This window comes from Lynx rufus, unplaced genomic scaffold, assembly GCF_022079265.1.
Source record: "Lynx rufus isolate CCGP_SWC_20201006 ecotype Redwood Valley unplaced genomic scaffold, mLynRuf1.p SCAF_15, whole genome shotgun sequence".
Classification (NCBI taxonomy): Eukaryota; Metazoa; Chordata; class Mammalia; order Carnivora; family Felidae; genus Lynx; species Lynx rufus.
Window position 1 is genome coordinate 27,746,838 of NW_025814829.1, and position 20,853 is coordinate 27,767,690.

The 20,853-nt window shown below is 38.0% G+C and overlaps 1 pseudogene; it reads left to right on the top strand.

The window, feature by feature from the left end:
* LOC124509835 (sorting and assembly machinery component 50 homolog) overlaps nt 1-18,726 on the top strand; it is a 75,565-nt pseudogene extending 56,839 nt beyond the window's left edge.
* The last annotated feature ends 2,127 nt before the right edge of the window (nt 18,727-20,853 follow it).

Genomic DNA, 20,853 nt, shown 5'->3' on the forward strand with positions numbered 1-20,853 from the left:
GATTTTGTATTCTCAGATCTTCCAATTCTAAAACTATTTGTAATCTTTGTTTTCCAGTGAAAACTATAAAGCAATTATAAACTTTCCAACATATACTAGTATCCTGCAGCAAACTTATAAACACATTTCAAATTTTTAGAAATATATTCTCTTACAGTAAAATTTTCTCAATGTAGCATAAAGCATGTTTATTAATAGATTCAAATGTTTTTTTATCTCTCTGTAAAAGTTAAAAAGCCAAAAGTAGATTAACTTATGTTTGGCATTTAATGTTTATCTTTGGAAATAATTAACATATTCATGAATATGCATTACTCAGTTTAATTTATTACAAAATTTGATCCTGTTTACATCTATTTAAATTATTTGCTTTTAACAATTATACTTGGACTGGATATTAAGCAGCTAACCATCATCTTATTTCTTTTGTTGACAAATATTATAATATAAAGTTGGCATGAGCTTATTTGATTAATAAAACCAGGTAGAACATACTGGGACACAAATCAGCCGTCAGCAAGTACAAAAAGATTGAGATCATACGGTGCATGTTTTCAGACCACAATGCTACGAAACTCGAAATCAACCACAAGAAAAAATTTGGAAAGGTAACAAATACTTGGAGACTGAAGAACATCCTACCACAGAACGAATGGACTAACCAAGAAGTTAAAGAGGAAATTAAAAAGTATATGGAAGCCAATGAAAATGATAACACCAAACCCAAAACCTCTGGGACACAGCAAAGGTGGTCATAAGAGGAAAGTATACAGCAATCCAGGCCTTCCTAAAGAGAAGAAAGATCTCAGATACACAACCTAACCTTATGCCTTAAAGAGCTGGGAAAAGAACAGCAAATAAAACCCAAAACAAGCAGAAGACTGGAAATAATAAAGATTAGAGCAGCAATTAATTCTATCGAAACCCCCCCCCCAAAAAAAAAACCAGAACAGATCAATGAAACCAGAAGCTGGTTCTTTGAAAGAATTAACAAAATTGATAAACCACTAGCCAGTTTGATCAAAAAGAAAAAGGAAAGGACCCAAATAAATAAAATCAAGAATGAAAGAGGAGAGATCACAACCAACACAGCAGAAATAAAAACAATAAGAGAATATTATGAGCAATTATATGCCAATAAAATGGGCAATCTGGAAGAAATGGACAAATTCCTAGGAACATACACTACCAAAACTGAAAAAGGAAGAATAAAAAATTTGAGCAGACCCATAACTAGTAAGGAAATTGAATTAGTAATCAAAATCTCCCAAAAAAACAAGAGTCCAGGGCCAGATGGCTTTCCAGGGGAATTCTACCAAACACTTAAGGAAGAGTTAACACCTATTCTTTTGAAGCTTTTCCAAAAAATAGAAATGGAAGGAAAACTTCCAAACTCTTTCTATGAAGCCAGCATTATCTTGATTCCAAAACCAGACAGAGACCCCACTAAAAAAGGAGAACTATAGACCAATTTCCCTGATGAACATGGATGCAAAAATCCTCACCAAGATATTACCCAACTGGATCCAACAATACATTAAAAAAATTATTCACCACGACCAAATAGGATTTATACCTGGGATGCAGGGCTGGTTCAATATCTGCAAAACATTTAATGTGATTCATCACATCAAAAAAAGAAAGGACAAGAACCATATGAACCTCTCAATAGATGCAGAGAAAGCATCTGACAAAATACAGCATCCTTTCTTGATAAAAACCCTCAGGAAAGTAGGGATAGAAGGAGAATACCTCAAGATCATAAAAGCCATATATGAACAACCCAACGCTAATATCATCCTCAATGAGGAAAGACTGAAGGCTTTCCCCCTACGGTTAGGAACAAGACAGGCATGTCCACTCTCGCCACTGTTATTCAACATAGTATTGGAAGTCAGCCTCTGCAATCAGACAACACAAAGAAATAAAAGGCATCCAAATTGGCCAGGAGGAGGTCAAACTTTCAGTCTTCATAGATGACCTGATACACTATATGGAAAACCCTAAAGATCCCACCAAAAAACTGCTAGAATTGATTCATGAATTCAGCAAAGTTGCAGGATATAAAATCAATGCACAGAAATCAGTTGCATTCCTATACACCAACAATGAAGTGACAGAGAAATCAAGGAATCGATCCTGTTTACAGTTGCACCAAAAACCATAAAATACCTAGGAATAAATCTAACCAAAGAGGTGAAAAATCTATGCACTGAAAACTATAGAAAGCTTATGAAAGAAATTGAAGAAGACACACACAAAAAAGGAAGAAGATTCCATGCTCCTGGATAGGAAGAACAAATATTGTTAAAATGTCAATACTACCCAAAACAATCTACATATTCAATGCAATCCCTATCAAAATAACACCAGCATTCTTCACAGAGCTAGAACAAACAATCCTAAAATTTGTATGGAATCAGAAAAGACCCCAAATAGCCAAAGCAATCTTGAAAAAGAAAACCAAAGCAGGAGGCATCACAATCCCGGACTTCAAGCTATACTACAAAGCTGTAATCATCAAGACAGTATGGTACTGGCACAATAACAGACACTCAGATCAATGGAACAGAATAGAGAACCCAGAAATGGACCCGCAAACGTATGGCAAACTAATCTTTGACAAAGCAGGAAAGGATATTCAATGGAATAAAGACAGTCTCTTCAGCAAGTGGTGCTGGGCAAACTGGATGGCAACCTGCAGAAGAATGAACCTGGACCACTTTCTCACACCATACACAAAAATAAACTCAAAATGGATGAAAGACCTAAATGTAAGACAGGAAGCCATCAAAATCCTCGAGGAGAAAGCAGGCAAAAACCTCTTTGATCTTGGCCACAGCCACTTCTTACTGCACACATCTCTGGAGGCAAGGGAAACAAAAGTAAAAATGAACTACTGGGACCTCATCAAAATAAAAAGCTTCTGCACAGCAAAGGAAACAATCAACAAAACTAAAAGGCAACCGACAGAATAGGAGAAGATATTTGCAAATGACATATCAGATAAAGGGTTGCTATCCAAAATCTATAAAGAACTTATCAAACTCAACACCCAAAAAAATAATCCAGGAAGAAATGGGCAAAAGACATGAATAGACACTTCTCCAAAGACATCCAGATGGCCGATCCACACATGAAGAAATGCTCAACATCACTCATCATCAGGGAAATACAAATCAAAACCACAATGAGATTCCACCTTACACCTTTCAGAATGACTAACATTAACACCTCAGGCAAAAACAGATGTTGGTGAGGGTGCGGAGAAAGAGGATCTCTTTTGCATTGCTGGTGGGAACACAAGCTGGTGCAGCCACTCTGGAAAACAGTATGGAGGTTCCTCAAAAAATTAAAAATAAAACTACCCTAGGACCCAGCAATTGCACTACTAGGTATTTATCCAAGGGATACAGGTGTGCTGTTTTGAAGGGACACATGCACCCCCATGTTTATAGCAGCACTACTGACAATAGCCAAAGTATGGAAAGAGCCCAAATGTCCATCAATGGATGAATGGGTAAAGAAAATGTGGTGTATGTATACATACAATGGAGTATTTGTTGGCAATCAAAAAGAATGAAATCTTTCCATTTGCAACTACATGGATGGAACTGGAGGGTATTATGCTAAGTGAAATTAGTCAGAGAAAGACATATCATATGACTTCACTCATATGAGGACTTTAAGAAACAAAACAAATGAACATAAGGGAAGGAAAGCAAAAATAATATAAAAACAGGGAGGGGGACAAAGCATAAGAGACTCATAAATATGGAGAACAAACAGAGGGTTACTGGAGGGGGTGTGGGAGGGGGGATGGGCTAAATGGGTAAGGGGCATTAAGGAATCTACTCCTGAATACATTGTTGCACTATATGCTAACTAATTTGGGTGGAAATTAAAAAATATATATAATTATTATGTTGAAAAATAAATAAATAATAAATAAAACCAGGTAGAATAAATTGTTAATCTGCATTATATTTAATTCAGATACACCAAAGACATACCTGTTCTTATTAAACCAACAAACTTACATGTGTTTATCGAAGATTATCTCAGATCCTGTGAACCTGAAAAACATTTGCATTGGTTTCTATATTTCTATAATATATATATATATATTTTTTTCAACGTTTATTTATTTTTGGGACAGAGAGAGACAGAGCATGAACAGGGGAGGGGCAGAGAGAGAGGGAGACACAGAATCGGAAGCAGGCTCCAGGCTCTGAGCCATCAGCCCAGAGCCTGACGCAGGGCTCGAACTCCCGGACCGCGAGATCATGACCTGGCTGAAGTCGGACGCTTAACCGACTGCGCCACCCAGGCGCCCCTCTATAATATATATTTATATAAATTTATATATTTATATATACATTATATTTATGTAAATAAAGTATATTTATATAAATGCTTAATTCTCTCTAGGATAATTAAAGAAATTTACAAAGGAATTTTGGCCATACCATCCAGAGGTAAAAAAAAAAAAAAAAAAAAATTACGTATCTATAACATATATAACATAGACCTACAGAGCACATAAACATACATAGAGATCTTACAGCTTTTGTTCAGAAATGTTAGCCATGTCTCAGGTTTAAAAGAAAATAAATAGTTGGATCCAAATTATGTTTCTGGTGGGTAGACTAAGTTAAGATTATGAGTTCTGATGGCCAATATCTTTTACTAATGTGTGTGTGTGTGTTTTAATATTCTAATGATTTTTTAGAACTATTTTTCAAGTCGTTTTGTCTTTTAGAAGATTCTACATATCAAACCAAAGAATGCATTCCACGGTCTCCAAGAGTTTCAGAATTTTCTCTTACAACCATACCCCTTAAGGTAGACTTATCTAACATAAGTGTCACTCAGAATGGCCATTACAATTTCTAAGTGTCCAAAAGTTCACCCATTTTTCTAGAAAGGAACAAAATCCTGGCCCAAGGACCTTGTGGAACCTATCTGCTTTTGGATTCCCTAAAATGTCTTAATTATGAAGGGCTCACTTTTCTGACAGCTGTGCTAAAACACTGGGAATTATGTTATCCCCTGCTTTGAACAGGATGGGTGACTTACCAGGGAACTTTGACAACAAGTTCCTCCTCTCAGGAGGAAAGGAGATGCATTCATGAAAAACCCTGAATAAAGCCTGAGCGCTCAAAACATAGAGAGGAGCTCAAAGTCCACAAGAGACTTACCCTCAAACTCCAGAGTCACCAAGAAAGCAATGAGTTGAATACACTGTGAGTACTGGCCATGTTTGCTCAACAACCTTGGAATTGTTGGGGGTCTTCTCTGGATTCCATTTCTCTGATACCATGTAATATCAACCTTAAAATAGCCAGTTACTTTGCTAGCAAAATGAGTTTATTTGTAAATAGCAGAGGAATTGCTATTTGGGACAAGCAAACTACAACAAGCCATAGGCAAATATGAAGAGACAAAGGGACGGTCAGTTTTTATTCAGTTTTTGGAGGAAATTGAGAAGGTTTTTATTTTTTAAAGTTCTCTGGAAAAGGACAAGTGTTCCAGGTTACAGAAGTTTCTCCTTGGCTACAGGTGGTGGTTGGTGCACTGTTGTTGGGGCAGGCATGGATCTTTGTTCTTTTTCTTAAAAGTAGGAGAAGAAAATCCTATGTGAAAAGTTATCCTTTTCATAATCCTATGTGATGGTTATCCTGGCTGCAATGGTTATCCTGGCTGCAATGAGTAATATGAGCATTAGGGAGCTCCCCTCCAGGGCTTCTGACTCCATTTTCGGTGAGGGTGGTTTCCTTTACTCATTTTTGCTGGAGTATCTAGCATCTGCCATATCCAAGCCCTCACCTATACTAATGCATGTATCCACAGTGAAGACAGAGCTGGAGTCATCTGGACTGCCTTGCTAGGACTGGACCAGGCAGGCTGGCCAGGGTATCCTCCAATAAAAGATACTTGGCAGCCTCAATTACAGCAGAAACTGAGAACCCCGGCTGACAGCAAGTCCCCATGGGCACAGACTATTGCCCATACAACTGATGTCTCATAGTGATGTTCACAGTTTAGGCTCCCTCTACTCTTGAGGCGACGCAGGTTGTTGTGGATGGCCTAAGCTTCCAAAGGCCTGGAGGGACCCAGCTGCCTAAAAGCAACTGGAAGAGTATATACAGCATATGCATGGGCGGCCCAAGTCAGGGTAGTGAGGGACCTACAGCAGGTCAATGTCCAGTGAGGCTGGCTCACAGGGGAGGGGCACTGTGTATCTGGCATCTGACTAATTTGAAACGCTAACCTATGCATAATCCATATTCCCCTAGAAGGCAGAGCTGGCAGATCTCCACTGCCTTTCCATGACTGGATCAAGCAGGGTGGCCAAGGTGTCTGCCGACAAAAGACAGCTGGGAGCCTTGATGGCTGCAGAAGCCTGGAACCCCAGCAAACAGTAAGTACACATTGGGACTGAATGTCACCTATTTCGATGGCTGCCTCACAGTGATTTTTGGAGGAAGGGGTCCCTACACCTATGAGGTAATGTAGGTTATTGGGGACGAGAACTAGGTCCACAGGCCCGGAGAGCTCAGACTAGCCAAAGATGACTGACAGGGTGCAGGAGGCGCAGATCAGGCAATGTCAGGCAAGTCCAGGTCAGGCTGTTGGGGGTGCCCGGCCTCTGCCTAATTCTAAGCCTTAACCTACACAATTGTGCATAATCCCTCTGAAAGCTGTGTTGTTTGGAAGGCAAATAATACTCAAAGGCTGACTTTGTCTTTGTCAACAATTCACTGTGCAAATTTCACAAGCCAATAGAATACAAGAGAATGTCTTTTCATTAGCCACTACGGAAATAACATACTCCAAACCAAGGTTGGATTAGTCATACTATTGTTCTAGGCAAGGGGAGATGAAATGTATAAAGTTCAAGTTTAGTTGAGGCGTAATTTTATAGGAGGCGATACCCAGAAGACAGGTTAGCCAACTTGGAGCTGAAGTCCAGATGCCAGCGCTAAAGTCTCGTGGAGCTGGAACATGTTGCTAGAGCAAGAGCACTGGTGTTGATGGGCAAGATCCCTTCTTTGAAGGGATACCACATGCCTTTCACCACTGTCAGTAGAAGAGCCGTCTCAACCATGGCAGGAGCTATTTGCCCCTAGGTCTTCAAGAGTCATTTTAGATCAGCAAAGTGTAGCCTTGCCCAGACCAAACACTCTACGATAGTTCTCACAAATTCTCAGTATTTATAGTCTAATGTTCCTTTGCCATAGTTGCTTTGCTTCTTCATATATTTTTATTGATAAATCTGTGACCAGGGCCCCCAGCAGCTGAGCTACTAAGTTATGAGTGAGAACAGATGAGATGACGACATCCTGACACAACTCCATTGTTGCATCAAAACAACTTCACTTCTAAGAACAACTTTTTTTGTCTTTGTCATAAATAAGTGGATTTAAAATCATGTCAAACCAATACACAACAGTCGATCCTGTGATTTCAAATCACTCTAAAGCTAATTAATACAAATGTCCTGTACAAACCTAAATTCACAAAGATATCAATCCACCCTGTGATTCTACAACACTTACAATATTCATCACAGGTACTAAGTCATATTTGTGCAATATTTCTCCTTTGGCAAACATTCTCTTATATTATAGTTTAATGACCAGTTTAAGCAACCATATTCCTAATGTTATCAATATAAATATAACAAAGCTCTTTAGCATGGTACCATGTTTAATTATAAAGCAACCAAAAGTTAAGCTTCTTAAATGACATAGTTAAATTTCCATACAATTACATTTCTAAGTAAAGATCATTTTTATAAAGTTCCAGGGGGTGCATGCTTGCACAGCACTTTCAAACATGTGTCCAACTGCCATAACACTAGAACTCAAAACTGCCATTATTTTTATAAATGCACATTTTTGTTCTTTTAAATTCCTGCAAAGGTAGTTTGACTTTATTAATCTCACCTTCCAAATATACCTTCACTTTTCTTAAGTTTTCTAATGTGAGATTTACATTATTAATTTTGGAGGCTTGATGTGAAACATTTCTCTGGTTATTTTAATGATTCCTTTATCTTCTGCTGAACTTAATTAACATCTTTTTCCTTGTATTGTCATATTCTTTACCTGTTGTACTCTTACACAGGTAACGTTCTGTTCCTTATTTTTTCCTTGACTCCAATAGATAAGAGTGAGGTTTGGCTTAGAGCATACTAGCTCTATGTTATATATAACTGGTTGGGGAGGCATCAAAGCCATAGTCATAAGTACTTATACTATAGATATCTTCAAAGATCTAGCAGTCATAAAGGTACTTTGGATTCATTCCAACAATGTATCCTTAGGAACATGTTTTCCTTTTATCATAAGGGGTCTTTCCATAGCCAGTGGGCTCCACTCTCTCTTTTGATATTGGGAAACTGCAAAGTGTAGTAACCTGACAAGTTTCCTTACTTAAGTGCCAATATTCTAATTTCATACTTGTCCAAGGAATAACAGTCATTAGAATGTATTATATCTACTTCTGGTTGGGCTGTTATCTCAGACAATCAGTATTGACCTAAGATTATAGCTGTCCTAAGAGTACTCCACATATCAGCCATCCCTAACTGTACATTGACAGTGTACATAAAACATATTTGGGGGTTTTTTTAGTGTTGCTATTTTTTAGCATTTTCTCTGGCTGCTTTGTTTTTTATGCCATGTGAAATTTATGTTTTGTAACATAAGGCTAATTGTATCCATCTGTATACCCAATGATGACAAAACTGCCACCGCATGTGTGTCAAATTGAGAGCAAAGTTTAAGAATTTAATGTGATTTGATTTGGAATTGAGAAAAAGTGGCTCCCATTGTTCCTCCACTTAAGCCTCCTACCAGTCCAACAAGGAACCATAAGGCTTTCCTTCCTTTGAGCTATCTGTTTTTGGCATATGTTGTAAGTTGGATATAAAGGAGCTGGATAAACCCAAGCACAACTTGGGGATTCGTATTTGCCTAGAAAGTCCTACATCTTAAATTTTAATGTATATACTATGATTATAAATTGCAATATGACTGGTATGGATTTATTAACAATGATTTCTACACCCTTGGGGTAGAGATCTGTGATAGGAGATAGTAGCTTGATTATATTACAGAAGATAATGATATGTGTTATGTGCTAAGTTTCCTGGGTGTTCTCTATACACCACATAATGTCCCTGGTTCTTTTAAAGTCTGGGCATAATGTCCATAGATCTATTATTCACTTTCTAGTAGGTGAATATGGGTTAAACAGTGTAAATCAGGAGTGTAGTAGATGATCAGTTTTTGGCCTATTTATATTTAAAGATATAATTCCTATTCTGTGTATTCACCAGCTGCTCTTTTACGCTAAAATGCTCACACACAAATCAGGAACTAAATCCAGGTTATTTTCAGAGTTTCTGTGATGTGTCCAATGCTGCCTCAATTTAGTAGGATAAAACTACAGAGATGCCCGGGTGGCTCAGTCAGTTGATCATCTGACTCTTAATTTTGGCTGAGGTCATGTCAGGGTTCATGGGATCGAGCCCCTCATGGGACTCTGCACTGCCAGTGCAGAGCTTGCTTGGGATTCTCTGTGTCCCTTCTCTCTGCCCCTTCCTCTCTCTCTCTCTTTCAAAAATAGATATTTTTTAAAAAAAGTAAAAAATTCAGAACCTGGTTGACGAAATATATGTGCTGGGTTATGATACCAAAAGCCAGTTAGTAGTTCAGGCCAGTCTTCATCCTCCAAGTCAATGTCTAATAGAGTTGTTGTTCAGAATCCTTGATGGTTCTTGTGGAGATTAAAATGGAGGTCGCCACTGCTTCATCAGCTTCCCTAAGTATTTGGTGTCTCTACTGATTGAAGCTTTCCCGGTGAGTAGATAGTGCTGACAGTGAAGGATGGGGTGCAGAGGCTGGGTTGGTTGATGCCGGTGATGTTGATGAGTCCTCCGCTGCCATAAGGTGACTAGACTAGTGATCTCTGGAGAATGCGGAGGATGTCACAGACAGTGGAGTTGTGCCGGACCAGAAAGTGGCATTCCAGTTCAGAACACTGGCACAGCTCCTATTGCTGGAGCCATCAGAGGAGTATCCATAGCTGTAATGACTATGGTATCCAACAGGGAGCGATAGGCAACGGAGTATGGGCAGCAGGCAGCATGCTGCACTGACCCGTTAGTCATCTTGGTAGGGTTCAAGATGCATCGTGGATTCATGCCTGCAAAATAAAGAGAGTTTCCTTGGCATTTTTAATTCCTTCTCGTTGTTCTTGCCACCCAAGGATATCTACCATTATGACGTCCGTTGTTGCCTATATTCCCTCTAGCATAGTCGCCCTCCATCCTGCGAGGCTAAATATCAGGCGTCTGGTGTCAATACAATAAAGATGGTGTTCTCAAGCCTGCCATTTTCAGAGTCATCATATTATTTTCTTTAATGTGATGTAATGTAGTTTTTTCTTCAGTCATCCAGTAGGTTGTATTGATGGCAGGTACCATAATTTTCCTAGTACTATATATATACCATTATGTTTTTTTTAAATGTTTTCCTTCTAGTTTAGATTCTGGAGTTTGTTAGTGGTCTCATCTGTAGAGGTGCTTGCAATATTAATGCGATAAGAGTTTTTCCATTCTTTCCATATTTATGGTTTAGAGATCTTGCCACCTCCCAGACTGGTTTCGTCCAAGCTTTTATATCAGGCTTATCAGTCAGCTTCTGCTTGAGTAAGCCATTACACCTTTCATTTGACCCAGACATGGTTGGGCTTGTAGGTGTAAGTCCTTTGTATCTTACTATGCTTTGTTCTTAGCCCATTCTTGTACTTGCTTTCCTTTGCAGTGGGGCCCCTGATTTAATTGGGATACCATAGCAAGCAATCCTGATTTCGAAAGCCCTGATGGTAGATTTCTGATCATTTTTCCTGCAAGGATAGAGTAATCCTATTCCTGACCATGTGTCTACAAAGTGCATGCATAATTTGTTCTCTGGTACAGATAAGGATCCTATACAATCATTTGTATAATCTGGAAGGGTCTGTCTGCTTCTTTGACCTTACAGAGTATTCATTAGTGACCTTCACACTTTAAACTTTCAGCAATTCCCACATTTCTTAATTTGAAAGTGGAGGTATTTGGTAGGTATATACATGTTTATTTTCCTAATCAGGTCCTAGTGCTTTGTGTCCCAGCATGATTTGTTTGGTGATATGTGCTCATGCAATGACCCAATCACTTGGCATATTTGTGTGCTCAAGTTTTATGTTCCATTGTTCTGCTTGTTTATATATGGTTGTGTTTTGAATTGGTTTCCTCCTTAGTCGTGAATCATTGTATTTTTGTTAAATTTGGGGAATTTGGGCCTCTTAGTTTTCCTAGTGAGTTTGTCTATCTGGTCATTAAGTTTTGGTACTTGAGCCTTGTCTTTCTGATATGCCGAGACACGTGTGATGAACATGAAGACGTCAGCCAGTGCTATTTTCTGCCATATCCTTACTCCATATGTTCATATTTCCTATTTTCCAGTCATTTCCCCACCACGTTCCTGACCAAAGAGCTATTCCAACAGCTATTTCCCATGGGTCTGAGAAAGATATAGGTCATTCTGATTTTCTTTAACAGATTGTTCATCAGTTAGTTTTATGGCCATTAATTCAGCATATTGTGCTGATTTTCTCAAGCCTGAATCTGTCAGGGTTAGACCATCATGAGTCCTCAAGGCCGCTGGCTGCCAGCATTCTCCAGATGGTGTCATGGAGGCTGATCCGTGTATGAACCAGGCATTACTGGGTGCCAGGGACCAGGGCAGTCCCCATTGCCCAACTGCTGGAGCTTGGATAGGCTTGCCCTCAGGAATTATGGCAAGTCCACTATTGGCATAGTGGAGATTTTCTCAGTTCACACAAAGCTGACCCGCAATCTGTTTGTCCTGCTTGGAAATATACCATTTCCATGTTAGGACTTTATGGTCAGGAGTAGCTTCTGTTTGTCAGGGGTCTGCTTTACCCATTCCAGAATAGGCTGTTGTAGCTTAGGTGTAATTAGTTTACTTTCTGTCAGTGGTTCTGAATTTTGTAGGGCTCATAGAGTACCTGGGTGAGCCCTTAATTGGTTGGTGCCTGTTGTTGGACCACAGGAACTTCTTAGTCCAAAATACAGTTGGGTAATATTTGGGGGTCCTGTGGTGTTTTAGTCCATAGTGGTGTTTTAGTCCAAACCCTTGTGAGTATAGGCACTCTGGTTTATATCCAGAGCCCTCATGAGATGGTATTATAAGTTCTGACAGCATTTTTGAAATAAAGACTGCCTCATGGGTCTCCATCTAAATTCCCTACTCTTCCTATTTATTTCAAAAATGTGTTTTAATATCTTCAGATGTGGTATGTGCTATTTCCAATATCCAAAAAGTCCTATCAGTTTCTGAGCTGCTGATTTTGTGGTACAAATGAAGTGCAATCTAGCTTGTCTGTGACTGGGTCTCATATATTCTGCCTTCAGAAGACCTAGAAATTTTAGTGTAGTGTCCCTGTATGTTACTTTGGTCAGTTGTCCATCCTGTGAGTGTAAAGATTTCAATTAATTCTATAGTGACTCTAGTCTGTTCTTCCAAGTTATCACCACAAGTAAATGTGTCATCAATATAGGAAATGCTGGTTTGTGTGTGTGGTTTTCCTGAAAAACCCGGATGTTTTGTGTTAGAAAGTTGTGGGCTATTACTGGTCTCTTGTGTTAATCTTGTGGTAACCTAGTAAACTGATATTGTCTGCCTTCCCAATGAATGCAGTCATGGACTGGCTCTCCTCATCGATTAGAATAGCAAAGAACATGTCAGATAAGTCTATCACCATGTAATAAGTTCCCAATCCAGTGATGATACTGATTAGGATAATGCCTAAATCTAGGAGTACTTCCTCAATTTTGAGAGAGTATTTGTTTAACTTCTTCTAATCTACTGTAAGTCTATATGATCCATCTGGCTTTTTAACAGGCCAGATTGGATTGTTAATCGCAAAATATAGGGATGATAATTTGTTCCTTTAGGGGTTCCTGAATGTTTCTCTTAATTTTTATATGTCCTATTACATCTAGTCCAAGAATGTTTTCTAAATCGGGACCAATAAGGCATTTATCCATAATGAGTGATCTATCACATTGTTAGGAATCTATGTACCATTGTCCCTGGGGTTAATTTTCACCTTAATCCTTCAACTAATTCCTTTTTATTGTTAAAGTTTTCTAAATTAGTAGGATAGCCTAGTATAATGGTACTTAGAACCCTATATCTAACAACATAGTGATATATGTAGCATTTTTACTTATGAAGTGGTTTCTGTTGAAATGGCCAGTATAACTTGAGTGACTGTCACCAGCTTGGGCCAAGAGACAGAGACTGCCCAGACTCTAGGGGGTTTGCTCTCCTCTGGCTACCAATGGCTTGTCTATTAATAGAATTAAGTTTTTTAAATGGGGTAACTATTCACAATAAATGGGTCAGTGGGTCTATATGTAGGTTTATTTTTCTTAGGTCTATTTACTCTAAAAGGTGGTTGTTTCCATTTCTCTGACACTGCACATGCATATTTTCTGGGGTTTCTCTTTGGGTTTCTATCTTCATAATTTGTTATAAAGAGTGGTAGTCTAAATGGCTTAGGTGGCCAAATGGGTCTTGCATATTTAGTTCTAAATGACCTATTTTGATTGCATCTATGTACATTAGGTGTAGGCCTGTTTTGTTGATAAACATGAGTGTTAAAGCCTTTATTTTGACTTAGTTCCTCAGCTGTTCTTGTCAAATCAATCAGTTATCCTTTGTTTCCGGAACCTGCAAATACTATAATGCTTTTCTGTCCTATGGGGGCTCAGCTTTTAAACTGATCTTTTCAATTTTTTCTGTTGCTTCCACATATATTGGTGAGAGTGTCCCCTATCATGAATCACAGGTAATAGTCCTAATTTTATTATTATATTAGGTTCTCCTGCTGTTCTCAATGAATATGCTTTTAGGGATAAATATATTAGGTAGAGGCCATCTTAATCTCCAGGTTGCTGCTAATCACAGATCTTCGTAAAACAGTATTTTTTCTCCAAATATTCAAAGGTGTCAAGTGGTAATGGGTCCAAGTTGCATAATATCTGCTCCTGTGAGAATAAAGTTTTGTCTTCTTTTGGGCCATGAATCTAATATTCACTGGGTTTCTGTGTCCAAATCAGTTTGTTGGAACTCCATTCCAATTTTTGTCATTTTTTTTTTTTTTTTTTGTCTAGTAAAGCTCTCTTCAGTGACTCTGATTCATCCCATATTATCATTTGTTTTAGTTTTGTGTATTTTCATGGGCCTAGCTTCTAGTAGGTTAAGTTACCAGGGTCAAATGGGTTAAAATCATCATCACTCCTGGGTATGAATTGTTGCCCTTAGGAGCAAAGGGGTCTGGGTTTCTTCCTACCCTGGATATTACTTTTCGTGCCAGTACTTTTCCTTTCTGCCTATTGCCATCTATTTACTTAATGCTTCTAAGAACACTGGAATGTTTTCCTTAGTTGCTGTTTCTTTCTTTCTTTTTTTCTTATTCTTTTTTTTTTTTTTTTTTGGTGTTTCTTGTGCCTTATTTTAGAAATCCTTCCCTACCTTGAAATAAGATAGTTTTTTTATATTAAATTTAATAATGAAAATAAACTTCCGTGCAACAGTGAACACTATAATAAAATATAAACTGTCAGATACAGGCTTTGTAAAAACCTTTTTCAAAAGATCAAAAAGATCAGAGTCCAAATCTTTTTACATGTCAGTTACACTCATTATCAGAGAATCTATGCTTTTTCCCTTGTGTGGAATACAACCTTCATATTTCCAGGTTCTATGTTTGTGTGGATCTATGACTGGGTCTCTGTGTTGCTGCATAACACTGCTTATTGTGATTCTTCTTCAAAGTTAATTCTAGTAAGACAGTTTACCATTGACCGAGGTATGTACAAAGTGAGGAGACGTTCCCTAGCATGTATTATAAAGCTATGTAATGGTTTTGGCTATTCTTGGCTCTCTACTCTTCCACGTGAATTTTATTTTTTTTATTTTAATTCCAGTATAGTTAATATACAGTGTTACATTAGTTTCGGGTGTACAATATAGTCAGTCAACCAAATCCATACATCACCAATGCTCATCATGACAAGTCCTTAATCCCCATCACTTATTTCACCCATCCCCCACACCAACCTCTGTTCTCAACAGTTAAGAGTATGTTTCTTGGCTTGCCTCTTTTTCACCCCTTTGTTTTGTTTCTTAAATTCCACATATGAGTGAAATCATATGGTATTTGTCTTTCTCTGACTTATTTCGTTTAGCATTACACTGTCTAGCTCCACCCATGTCATTGCAAATGGCAAAAATTTCATTCTTTTTTATGACTAAATAATATCCCACTGTACACACACACACACACACACACACACACACACACACCACATTGTCTTTATCAATTCATCAGTCAATAGATACTTGGGCTGCTTCCACAGTTTGTCTATTGTAAATAATGCTGCTATAAACATATGTCTCTGAATTAGTGTTTTCATATTCTTTAGGTACTCAGTAGTGTGATTACTGGATCATAGGATAGTTCTATTTTTGATGAAAATCCATACAGTTTTCCACATTGGCTAGACCAGTTTGCATTACCATCAACAGTGCAAGAGTGTTTCTTTTTTTCCACATCTTTGCCAACACTTGCTGTGTGTTTTATTTTAGCCATTCTGACAGGTGTGAGGTGACATCTCAATGTAGTTTTGATTTTGCATTTTCCTGATGATGAATGATGTTGAGCATCTTTTCATGTGTCTGTTGGCCTTCTGCATGTCTTCTTTGGAGAAATGCCTGTTCATTCCTTCTGCCCAGTTTTTATTGGATTGTTTTTTGGGTATTCAGTTATATAAATTCTTTATATATTTTGGATACTAACCCTTTATTAGATGTGTCATTTGCAAATATCTTCTCCTTTTCAGTAGGTTGCCCTTTAATTTTATTGTTTCCTGTACTGTGTAGAAGCTTATTTTGATGTAGTGAATAGTTTATTTTTGCTTTTATGTCCCTTACCTCAAGAGACATAGCTAGAAAAATGTTGCCATGGCCAGTATCAAAGACATTGTTGCCTGTGCTCTCTCCTAGTATTTTTATGGTTTCAGGTCTCACATTTAGGTCTTTAATCCATTTTGAGTTTGTTTTTGTGGTATGGTATAAGAAAATGGTCCAGTTTCCCTAACATCATTTGCTAAGGAGACTGTCTTTTTACCATTCCATATTCTTTCCTGCATTTTTGAAGACCAAATGATCACACAATTGTGGGTTTATTTCTGGGTTTTCTTTCTTGTTCTATTGATCTATGGATCTATTTTTGTGCCAGTATCATACTGGTTTGATCACTATAGCTTTGCAATATAACTTGAAGTATGAAATTGTGATACTTCCAGCTTTCTTTTTCAAAATTGCTTTGGCTATTTGGGGTCTCTGTGGTTCCATGTAAATTTTAGGATCATTTGTTCTAGTTCTGTGAACAATGCTTTTAGTATTTTGATAGAGATTGCATTAAATCTGTAGATTGCTTTGGATAGTATAGACATTTCAACAGTATTTGTTCTTCCAATCCATGAGCATGGGATGGTTTTCCATTTCTTTGTGTCATCTTCAATTTCTTTCATCAATGTTTTATATTTTTTCAAAGTACAGGTCTTTTACCTCTTTGGTTAGATTTATTCCTATTTTATTATTTTTGGTGCAATTGTAAATGGAATTTTTTTCTTAATTTCTCTTCTTCATTATTGCATAGTAATGCAACAGATTTCTGCACTTGGATTTTGTATCCTGCAACTTTACAAAATTCATCTATTAGTTATAGTAGTTCTTTTGTGAAGTCTTTTGGATTTTCTATATCTAGTATTAGGTTATCTGTAAATAACGAAGTTTGGATTCTTCCTTGCACCCACCTTTTATTTCTTTTAATCTGATTACTGTGGCTAGGACACCCAGTACTATGTTGAATAAAAGTGATGAAAGTAGACATCCTTGTCTTGTTCCTGACCTTAAGGGGCAAGTTTTCCATTTTTCCCCCATTGAGTATGATGTTCACTGTGTGTTTTTTATATATGCCGAGCATGGAGCCTGCTTAAGATCTTCTCTCTTTTTCTGCCCCTCTCCCCCATTCATGCTCTCTCTTTAAACAAACAAAAAAATTAAAACTAAAATTTTAAAAAAGCATATAAAATCTACTTATCTAAGTATTACTACTTCAGCTTTCTTTTGACATCATTTGCATGATAAATGTCTCTCGATCCCCTCACTTTCAGTATGCAGGGGTCTTTAGGTCTAAAATGAGTTTTCTATAGGCAGTATATAATTGGGTCTCTTTCTTTTTTTTATCCACCTGTCACCCTGTCTTTTGGAGTGTTTAGTCCATTTACATTGAAAGTAATGATTGATAGGGTGCACCGTGTCTAAGGGCTTGTGAGTGTTGCATTGACTAGTAGCTCCACCACAGTGGACCTGCCCTCTGCTCTCACCAGCTGAGCCATGGTCAGGCCCAGGCAGCTCTGCAAGGTGGTAGCCAGTGGAAGTCATAGGGACAATACACGCCTGGAGATGGGAGCCTCTTCCAGCTAATGGACCTGATTTGGAGCAGTAGGACACAAGCTGAACTTCTTGAAGCTGAACCTGAAGCTAAACAGGAAATCCTTGAAAACAAAGATGTGGTTGTTTAACACCTTCATTTTGATAGACTTGGAAGAACTAAAGATGATGTCATCATATGTGAAATTGGAGGCCTTTTTAAGGTAAAAACCTTATTGAGGTGATGTGGAAATCTCACAAAGCCTGTGAAAAATTGCTTCACCTAGGAATATTTAGGCAAGTGAATGTTTTGATTAATATATGACAAAGTGATGATGCACTTCCAAATGCACTAGACATTACCTTTGAAATAAGCCAGATTAAGTAGATTAATGGAAGATTAATGGAAGACCAGTCACACCATCAAGTGGGAGGGCATGTGGTGAGAGCTGGGCTGCTTCAGGAGGATGGCACCCTACTGTCAGGAAGGAAAGTGGACACTCACTGAAGTCATGAAGCAATGGTCATCAACTGTTGGAACTCCTCCATCTTGCCAAGAGGAGGTTCTTTGCTGAAAGTTCACCAGGAACTGGCAGGCTACACCACAGGGGACATAAGCTTCATAAAAGAAGATTTCAAGCTTCAGTTGAATAGACAATTCATATTCGATTCAGTTTTTTCAGAATCTCTTTGGGTGGGATGTTGGTGCCCATTGGCAATAAACCACCAAGTATTGCTGACACGTTTTACCTTGGAGGACCAACAAGTGTATGTGGGTTCAGCATGCACAGCATTGGGTCAGAGTGAAGGAGAATACGGAGTGGAGAAGCATACTAGGCCAGCAACCTATACCTGTATACCCCATTATTTTTCCAGCCAGGCCAGCATGGTTTCAGAGAACTACAGACTACACTTCTTTCTCGATGTGGGAACCTCTGCCACCTCAACTATAGGGAGGGTCCCAAGACTCATATTCATAAGCTGGCTGAGTGCATTTGCTAGTGTCATGGTGCCAGGATTGTCCCCAGGCTTGGCAACAACTTGGCTGGCACTTAATTACTGTGTCCCCATGGGTATGCAGAAGGGTGACAGGATATGTGATGGCATCTAATTAGAAGCCGGGATAAGTTTCCTGTAGCTGACACGTGTCCTTTACACCCTACAGGAAGAGCTCTGGAACTTGGGCAGCAGTGAGTCACTCAGTGCCACACAGTTTCTAAGTAAACACATCTGAGTCATTCTTCGCAGTCCTTATGGTAAACCATGTCAATAAATGTTAAAGACAAAACAAAAAATAACTATTGATAGATATGTATTTATTGCCATTTTATCCCTTGTTTTGTGATTGTTTCTGAAGTTTTTCTTTCATCCTTTCTTTCTCTCTTTCACAGTTTGCTTGCTCAGTGATATATTTGGATTTCTTTCTATTTATTCTTTGCATATCTATTAGAGGTTATTTGTGGCTGCCATTAGGTTTGTATATAACATCTTATGCATATAGCAGTCTATAATTTGATGGTCATATAAGTCTGAAACCATTCTTTACTCCTCTCCTCCCCAAATATTATGTATATGATGCCATGATTTACATCTTTTTATTTTGTGAGTTCCTTAGTTGATTTTTTACAGAAATATTAATTTTTCTACTTTTGCGTTTCCTACTTTAACATTGTCACTTTGAAGAAGACACCAAAACAGTCCTCTTTAGTATCTCTTGCAGGACTGGTTTAGTGGTCATGAACTCCTTTGGGTTTTGTTTTTCTGAGAAACTCTTTATCTCCCCTATTCCAAATGATAGCCTTGCTGGATAGAGTTTTCTTGGCTGCAGGTTTTTCCTATTTGGCATGTTGAATATATCATGCCACTCCCTTCTAGCTTGCAAAGTTTCTGCTGAAAAATTCACTGATAGCCTTATGGAGTTTCCCTTGTATGCAACGGTCTTCCTTAGTCTTGCTGCTTTTATTTTTTTATCACTATATTTTGCCACTATAATTACAATATGTCTTGGTGCGGATCTGCTTTTGATTTTGTTGGGGGTTCTCTGTGCCTCCTGGATCTGGATATCTGTTTCCTTCCCCAGATGAAGGAAGTTTTCAGCTATTATTTCTTTAAATATATTTTCTTCCCCCTTTTCTCTTGCTGCTTCTTCTGAGATCCCTATAATATAAATGTTATTATATTTGATGGAGTCACTGAATTCCCTATGTCTATTCTTATTTTGTGTAGTTCTTTTTTTCCTCTTTTGTTCAGCTTGATTACTTTCCATCACTCTGTATTTTAGGTCATTAATTTGTTCCTCTGCTTCTTCTAGGCTGCTGTTCATTCCATTGAGCATGTTTCTCATTTTTATTGAAACTTTATCTCTATTTTTTTTAATTTAAATCCAAGTTAGTTAACATGCAGTGCAATAATTTCAGGAACAGAATTTAGTGATTCATCACTTACCTATAAAACCCAGTGCTGATCCCAACAAGTGTCCTCCTTATTGCCCCTCATCCCTTTAGCCCTTCCCTCCACCCAACAACCCACCAGCAATCCTCCCTCTGTTTTTATATTATTTTTGCTTCCATTCCCTTATGTTCATCTGTTTCGTATTTTAAATTCCACATATGAATGAAATAATATGATATTTGTCTTTCTCTGGCTTATTTTGCTTAGCATAATACACTCTAGTTCCATCCGCGTAGTTGCAAATGGCAAGATTTCATTCTGTTTGATCACTGAGTAATATTGCATTCTGTATATACATCTTATGCATATATCTTTATCCATTCATCAATGGACATTTGGGTTTTTTCCATACTTTGGCTGTTGTTGATAGCACTGCTATAAACATTGGGGTATATATGCCCCTTCAAATCCGCACTCCGTATCCTTTGGATAATCACCTAGTAGTGCAATTGCTGGGTCATAGGATAGTTCTATTTTCAATTTTTTTTAGGAACCTCCATACTGTTTTCCAGAGTGGCTGCACCAGCTTGAATTCCCACCAGCAGTGCAAAAGAGTTCCTCTTTCTCCGCATTCCTGCAAATATCTGTTATTGCCTGAGTTGTTAATTTTAGCCATTCTGACATGTGTGAGATGGTATCTCAGTGTGGCTTTAATTTGCATTTCCCTGATGGTGAATGATGTTGAGCATTTTTTCATGTGTCTGTTAGCCATCTGGATGTCTTCTTTGGAAAAGTGTGTCTATTCATGTCTTCTGCCTATTTCTTCACTGGATTATTTGTATTTTAGGTGTTGAGTTTGATAAGTTCTTTATAG